General features: G+C 34.4%; 1 pseudogene; it reads right to left on the bottom strand.

Moving 5' to 3' along the window:
- Nucleotides 1–731: 731 nt before the first annotated feature.
- Nucleotides 732–2,763, bottom strand: LOC137633924 (uncharacterized; annotated as a pseudogene).
- Between the last annotated feature and the right edge of the window lie 6,193 nt (nt 2,764–8,956).

Here is an 8,956-nt window from a genome sequence, read left to right on the forward strand (position 1 = left end):
AATCCTATGTAACGCTGAATAGCTAAAATTATTAAAGCGAAACAGCCGGGAACGTCGTTCTGGCTAACTAAATAACTCTTACATAGCGAGCGACAGCGTCCAGGACGCCTCCGGTAGGCAACAGCTCTTGTAACAATGATATCACTATCAAATCATTTTAAAATTACCAAGAGCTTACATTTATACTTAAAAGAAATAATACTCAACTTATCAGAAGCAGAAGAAGTTGGAGAAAGCATTATAAAGTTGAAATAATCCAAGAATTGCGAGATAACACAGGGAAAAAACACCGAGTTGTCGAGCTACGCAAAAAGGAATACAGATGGCGCCGTGAGTGGCGCAATGCACGCTTACGAAACGGAAGAGGAGAGATACCTTGCGAGCGTCTCTCCTTTCTTTCTCGTTTTTCGTTTTCTTGCCAATTGACCCCTTCAAAGTGTTAACTCTGTTCGGGGTGCAGATTGCTATGTGGCGTGTCAAGAATACGTCCTCTGATATTTCGCGATATCCCTGGTTCTTTTATTAGGGATATTCGCTCCAGGAGTTAGAATTCTGGGTACCTTAAGGTAAATTCTCTGGGAATATCGCTGTAGTTATATATACACAAGGAAGCTACCCTTTAGGAACTTCCATCAGGACGACATGGCTTGAGCCCAAAAATTAAATATAACATGAAGATAGTTCATGTATTCCTGCTGGTAAGTGAATGCTACAACTCTTTCGCTATTCTTCTAGAAAACACATATCCATCTCATCTGCAGTATCTCTGCTGCGTTTCTTGGTGACACCAGTCTTCTTTGACATGGGAAGAATAGGCTTGACAGTAATGCGGTCCTCACAGGTTTCGGTATTACTTGCTGCTTCCTGAGGAGATACATTGTCTTGTGTTTCGATGGCAACAGAAGTTGAAGAGTTTTGAGGTGTATCTTCCGTTTCATGACAGGTGTCTTCATCAGGAGGTGTAGGGACATGTGAGAATGTTGGGCGTGGCGTCACATGAGGGATCAGAAATTTCATGGCATTGTAGTACACCCACCTCCTTGTTTCAGTATTAGCTGATCCAGATGGTTTGACACTAATCTTTCTCCTTTCCCTCATGAAGTTGCTTCTTAGGTGGCGCCATTTGTCCTTACATTCGCCTTCCGTAAGAGAGTTAAATGAGAATTTAGTGTCTTAATTAAGTAGTTGTCATGAAATGTTAGAGATGTGAAATTAAAGCTGTGCATAGTGAATTACAGTTATTAATTTTATAGTGTTTGATAGGCTCATATAGTATTATATCAGCATTATATATATATATATATATATATATATATATATATATATATATATATATATATATATATATATATATATATATATATATATATATATATAAATCTTGCGAAGTATAGTAGTAAGCTACATGATCACAATTATTTCATGGTAAGGACTTTCACTAGTGAACGGCTATTTACTGTAAAAAATGCTTAATTAACACTTGTTATTGTATTTCTATCCAGACATGTGGTTACTGGAGAATCTTTTGCTTCCCTTGGTTACCAGTTTCATGTTGGTAGGGCCACAGTACACAAGATTGTCAAGGAAACCAGCAATGCCATATGGGAAACACTACAACCGCAGCATTTGCCCGTGCCTAATGAACACCCCTGGGAAGAAATAGCCTGAACATTTTTCAACAAATGCAATATTCCTTGCTGTATTGGGAGTATTGATGGCAAACACTGTCGTCTGAAATGTCCGGCTGGAGGAGGATCACTTTTCTATGATTATAAAGGATACTATTCTCTGGTTCTCCTAGCTATTGCTGATGCCAACTGTTGCTTCATACTGATTGATGTAGGATCATATGGATGAAACAGTGACAGCTCAATTTTCACTGAATCAAATATGGGGAAGTCATTTACTTCTGGATGTTTAGGTGTTCGACAATCACGTGAAATACCAAATACTGCAACCAAAATACCATTCTTTCTTGTGGGAGGTGCAGCTTTTCCTCTGAAGCCTAATCTGATGAGACCATATCCTAGAGAGGACTAGGACTACTCCAAAAGAGTATACAACTATCAGATCAGCAGGGCTAGAAAAACAGTAGGGTGTGCCTTTGGAATACTAGCTAAGAAATTTGGTGTACTTGAGACATTGATGGAGACTAGTGTTGAAGTGTCTGAATCATTGGTGAAAAGTATCTGTGTACTTCACAATTTCATTCAGCCTGAAAACAGTTTCAACTACTCTCCAAGTGATGATTTTCATGATGCAACACAATCCAACCATGCAAACTCAAGCCTGAGAGTAACAAGAAGCACGAGGCCTACAACAGAACCTCTGGCAGTTCGTGATATCTTGACAGAATATTTTGTTTCCCCGGCTGGAGCTCTTGAGTGGCAAGATCGAATGATCTAGTAATGTATATTTCATGGTGAATATGCCTAATGTTTAATTCATAGTAAATATAGCGAATGTACAGTTCATAGCCTAGTACTGGAGCTCTTGAGTGGCAAGACCGAATGATCTAGTAATGCACATTTCATGGTGAATAAGCCTAATGTTCAATTCATAGTAAATATAGCGAATGTGCAGTTCATGGCCTAGTTTATAGTTCATAGTGAATAAAACTGTTGTCTTACATGTACACTTCAGTGCAGCAGCAACCTCCTTCCACAGGGCAGCTATGACATCACGATCCCGGTGGCTGCGATCACTGGGATCATATATAGGAGGGCGCTCTCGAACCAAGTTTATTAAGAACTCCACTTCCATGATGATCACACGACGAAGACTCGCTGTGACTGATGTAGAAATTGGGTCCAGCCCTATATGTGACTCGACGCGACGCGACGCGCCGTGACTTGACTAGACTAGACTCTTCCGGTGAAAACTGTTTCTTCAAATATCCATACAAATTAATGTTAAACTGGGGTGGCGAATCATGACGCGTGATGACTTGCATTGACTTGATGTGTCTCGACTCGGTTGGTATAATCGCAGCCTTAAAGTTGAGAAGGTCATAGGTGGGCTTTGAATTTCAATGACTGACTAAAAAACTAAGCAATTTGTATGTGTTTGGTTCTCAATATTTTGCTCTGTGAATGATGAGAAGAAATTAGATGTTGAAACTGAGGAAAGAGTATTTGTTGGATATGATAAAGGAGGTCCTCTTCATCTGGTATATTTTCCTTCTCAAAGCAAAATTAAATGATCCTGATCTGAATGATTTATTGCGGGATTTTTGCAAATAAAACGTTTATGATGATTATTAGGTAGGAAAATATAATGTAAAAATTGATGCTATTGAATCAAATGTTTCTGAACAAGAGGAAAAAGTAAATGAACTAAGATACCCAAGAAGAGAACGTAGTAGGCTTAAGTATCTTAATGATTATGTTGATTGTTGGTCAGACCATGAAAATATAAATAATGATTATTGTTATCTTATGAGTTATAAAATTCAAACATATGATGAAGAATCTAATGAGACAAAAAGCAAAGCTGGGGTGAATGTAGTTAGTTTGGACAGGGTAAGCTACGAATACAGTATTTTAAGTCTCCTTGGGGCCTATATCATCCTATAGGTAATGATAGTGGTCTTAGGTTAGGTTAGGTGAGGGAACCTTAGATTAGGTGATGTTCTTGTTTGTGTTTCCCTTAAAAAAATGTAGTTTATCTAGGTTCCAATAGTTTGAAACCATCTGTAAATATACTCGTGTCAACATGATTTGTTGTCTCGCGCTATATAGCAATTGTCTACATTTTTTAGGACATACGCTTCTAGTACCTTGGAATATCAATAAATTCTCCGTAATTTTGAATGAAAACATTTATAAAATATCACCTACTCAATGGTTTCATAATCAAACTTAAGTGAAAATGAATGTTATATTGTATTCCTAATTGCTTTTCTGAGATTTAAATATACTACTTTAATCTGTATTTAACTATACTTTTACATGCATACACTTATAAATAATTTTGGGGAATACAAATTGAGTTCTGCTCCTAATCATCCTATTTATTCATAGGCTGTATATATATATATATATATATATATATATATATATATATATATATATATATATATATATATATATATATACAAATGGTAGAGCCTCTGGGAGTTCTAAAATTACCGGAGATTCCAGTACCCATGATTTGAAAATGAGGATGTCCATTAGCATGGGATAATCTCCAGAAAGGAACTCCCAGGACACATTCTGATGTAGGGGATGGGATTAATATAAAGGGGTAAACTGTCAATAAACAACACCTGAGACCTCTAACCCGCATCGAAGGTTGAAAACAATTTTGTCATTTGAAATGTCTATGGTACTTTTACACACATTCTTAATTTTCTCAGATACTTTGAAATCTATATCAATGCTTCTGATACTGGGGTGATATTTGAAGTATCGATACGCACAGCACCACTTCATTGATAATAAAATAAAAGGACAAATATGCTTCCTTGCTCACTTAAAATCTTATCATCTTTCACAATTTGATAAACTTGAATAAATGGCAGTTAGTCTTGCTTATGAAGGCATAAATTTCCTTAGCTCGTCAATCCATTATCTTCTCTTCCTTCCCCTGCTTCTTCTTTTGCAATATCTAGGGACCCATTCTGTTATTCTTAATATCCATGTATTGTCTGTCATTTTCATTATATGTCCTCTTCATTTCTTTTTGTTTGCTCTCATATCCATGCTGCTCTTTTTCTATATCGTTATCTGTAAATAGCTACTGTTCTAGGTTTTTAGTAAGGCTCCTAGTTTCTGATACATATGTTAATACTGGTAGGCCCCTACAAATAAAGCTTCTTGTAGAGGAATAGGGAGAAATGAACTTTCAAAGCAACGTGAGAAATAAAATGCTCCACCTTTCGCTCAGAATAATATAAAGGGGATTTGCTTCTTAGAAATTTGAGATAATTTTTGTTGTTGTTATTGTTGTAGATTACTTGACACTTTGTGAAGTAGTTTAATGTACAAAAGGGCTCCCTTCCTGAAGAAGCCTCAAATTCCTTTGATATATAGGTAGACATTGGGTCATAGGGATTCATACTGAGACACTTACCAATCAGGGGACATTGTTTGTCAGAGAAGAAACTTTTAAATGGAACAAAACAAATAGTCTTTATTTACATGCATAGATATACACCAAAAAATAAAAAACAGATCATAAGCACAAACAGTAAGATCAAAGGTTAAAGGTCAAAGTTGAGAGACATTAGACAAAATAAGTGATTCATAATTTTAGAGATTTAATCTGGAAATTTATTAGTTTAGATCAGGAATGTTTTTCTGTGAGAAGAAAATCGGATCCTCTTACCTAGGTTTTTTTTATATTTCTAGTGTCCCTGTAATTTATCAAAATCAATATGAAATTACTTTTAGTGAGAGAGAGAGAGAGAGAGAGAGAGAGAGAGAGAGAGAGAGAGAGAGAGAGAGAGAGAGAGAGAGAGAGAGAGAGAGAGAGTACCATCCTACACCGAGACTAACAAAGAAGCGGGACTTCTCCTCTCTCAGCAAACACATCTAAAAGGCCATCATCATTTCACCATCAAATTGCGACATTGTCTGTTGCAGTAACGTCACATTTCTCTGTGACATCAACTCAAATCTGTTGATTAGAAACAACAAGGAAACAAGGAAGACATGTACACGTGAAGAATCTCTCTCTCCCCCCCACCCTCTCCTTACCATATATACATACCACTTTATTTAATGTCCTTATGATGGTAATAAAAGGTTTATATAAAAAACAGTTAGTATTAGAGGTAAATCTATTGGATCAACAACAGCATATTATCAGTATAATGTCTAAATATCAGTAGAAATGAATAGTGAATTATGTAATCAGGTGCAGTGCATAAATTGTCCAAATTAACACAAAAAATAATAATCCAGGTTATTTATCAATATCATTTAGGAATATATGTCAACAAAATGATATTCCCAAAATAGCAGAAAATATATATTAAAACTATAGCCTTCCATGAGCAAGCATTAAGTGAAAATCAGAATTCAAGGAATGGTATATATAGTACATTAGATTATATGTTAATAAAAAATATTCCAGAAGGCTACAAAATATATAGTTTAATAACAAAAACAGTACGTTCAAATTATGTCGTGAATGGGTGTCGAGTATAAAAACAGTATATTCATATTATGTTGTCAATGGATATCCAGTATAAAAATAGTACAATGAAATTATGTAGTAAATGGGTATAGAGTATGAAAGTAGTACATTGCAATTAGGTCGTAAATGGATATACAATATAAAAATAGTACAGTCAAGTTATGACGTGAATGAGTATACAGTATAAAATTAGTATATTCAAATTATATTCTTAAAGGATGTATGGTATAAAAAATAGTAAAATCGAATTATGTCATAAATGGGTATAAAGTATGCAAGTAGTATATTCAAATTATGTTGTAAATGGGTATAGAGTATAAATAAAGTACATTCAAATCATGGCGTGAATGGGTATACAGTATAATAAATAGTATATTCAAATTGTGTCGTAAATGGGTATACAGTATAAAAAATAATACATTCAAATTATGTTGTAAATGGCTATACAGTATATTGGAACTGATATATATATTGAGAAACAGTGCGATTTTGTGGAAGGGAATAACTATACTATGTGATGAAAAAATACATTCTATAAGGACTATGAATACTGAAGGTATCAACAACAAAAATCATTCCTGGTAAACCATTGATAAAATATTATAACAAAAAGATTATAAATAGATAAATTATGAATTAAAAATTTTTTGTCTTCTGGTAACAGTGAACAAGTATATTATATTTTTAATTCTCTAGCGAATTTTTAGATTTTTAAGGTAGAATTAGCACTAGCTTCCTTGCTCACCCAAATACCCCATTGAGCAGGTGGGTAATAAGGGTCATGTTGCTTAGACAGAGTTGGAAGTCTGAAGACAGGAGTCAGCAGGTGGAGAGCCTCATACTACAGGACCTTCCTAGGGCACTGTAAACCTTATCTCAGCTGCCGCTTGTTATCAGAATCTGGCATTGGACTATCGTGGACTTCTCTCACTTAGGATTAGATTCCCGTGGAAAAAAAATATAGGATTTTAGGTTGAGAAGGTAGATTTTTTCTTTGAGGAGGTATCAAAAGTTATTACAAAGCACATGGATTTTAGGAATGTATTTATAGGAGTTCTAAGAAATGTTTAATAAATAGGTTGACTCTGACAACAGGAGTGCACAGCTCTACAGAATGGACTGGATGTGGAGAAGAGCAGAAAATAATATGAGTAGTGGAAGTGAAATTCCTGAGAAGAGCATGTGGAATGATACATGATGGGAGAAGACCTGAAGACCTGTTGTTGAGATTGTGCACGTACTGGTGGACAGAAAAGTAGACTGGAGAAAGGTGTGAAATGTACACTGATGTGCTGGTTCTGTACCAAAATGAATGATCTTTATTCCTGGAAATAAGTGATAAAATTCTGAAAAGAGTCATGTATTCAAGTTCACTGCTCACCATGTACTTTGGGCCACCATCATCATGAGGAATATGCTTCAGGGCTTAATTAATTTTGTATTCCACTTTGGGAAGAGAAACTAAAATATATGAATGTTAGATGTGAGATTAATTCATAGTTGTAATTTCAGCCACAGCAAAATAGTTTTTTACTATATATATATATATATATATATATATATATATATATATATATGTATGTATATATATATATATATATATATGTATATATATATATATATATATATATATATATATATATATATATATATATATATATATATATATATATATTGCTTTAAGTTAATGTTGAAAACAATAAATTCTGTATATATGAAAATTTGCAGTTGGAAAAATCAGCTTTATATCTTCACAAATTAACTCATCTTATTATGGAGAGTTTGTATGTGCTATGAATGAAATAAGGAGTATTTTTGTATTCAGTATAATTCCTTGTAAATATATGAATTAGTTGGATCGCTTCACTTGTCTGTTGATCAAATGCGAAGCTCCAATGGTGGTACTCACCTCAAGACTGTGATCAAACAGGAGATCGGGCGAGTTCTCTTGAGTTTTGATCAGTCAACCAACCAGATTCCAGATAATATGATGGGAAGAAGATGTCCTCGTCTTACTTCTCAAGGAGACTAGACTACACTTCTTTGATTATGTGAATCTGCAATTAAATGAAGCTGATATTAAAAACTTCTCATGAAGTATATAAAATAGCAATTGAAAGAACGGATCATCAAAGCGGATCATATTTTTCAGTTTTCACATTACATTTATGATAAAAAAATGTTCAAAAGGAAATATTTCATATTTATTTCAATAATATTAACAAATTTATATTTAAAAGGACAATCCGGAATCAAATGGCTCCTTCATTCCAAGTTTTATAATTCGTGGCTGTTTCTGGTACTCACCGACATCGATCCGAGACGAGAAGTGAAGGAATTAACACTTTGAGAGATGACATGCTTTTCCCTGAGGTCACACTCTATTTCCAGAATGCAGATAATGTCTGTTGTTTAAGTACATTGCCTGGTCCTTCCGGCCATACACAGGCTCTTGCAGTATTGCAGCCCATAGCAAAAGTGTCTCAAAAATTCCATAGGAGAAAGCTTCTACTCCTCCCTATATGAAGATATTGAAGCTCATCCAATATTTATCCTGAAAACATAATAAACAAGAACAAAATATTTGTAGAAAAAATATATGTTAAATGCATCTTGCTTAATGACTGAAGACAAATCAGTTAAGCAGAATCCATATAATGAAACTATTGAAAATAGGTAATTTTCAAAGTTATTTTCTAAAGACAAAAGTTGAATGTTTGTGAACCTTAAGTTTATCTTCATTCATCATTTCTCTGCATGTCTGTCTGTCTGTCTGTGCTGCAGAGGTGAGACTTTTAATTTCTTTCACCTTTGT

Source organism: Palaemon carinicauda, chromosome 43 (assembly GCF_036898095.1).
Source record: "Palaemon carinicauda isolate YSFRI2023 chromosome 43, ASM3689809v2, whole genome shotgun sequence".
Taxonomy (NCBI): Eukaryota; Metazoa; Arthropoda; class Malacostraca; order Decapoda; family Palaemonidae; genus Palaemon; species Palaemon carinicauda.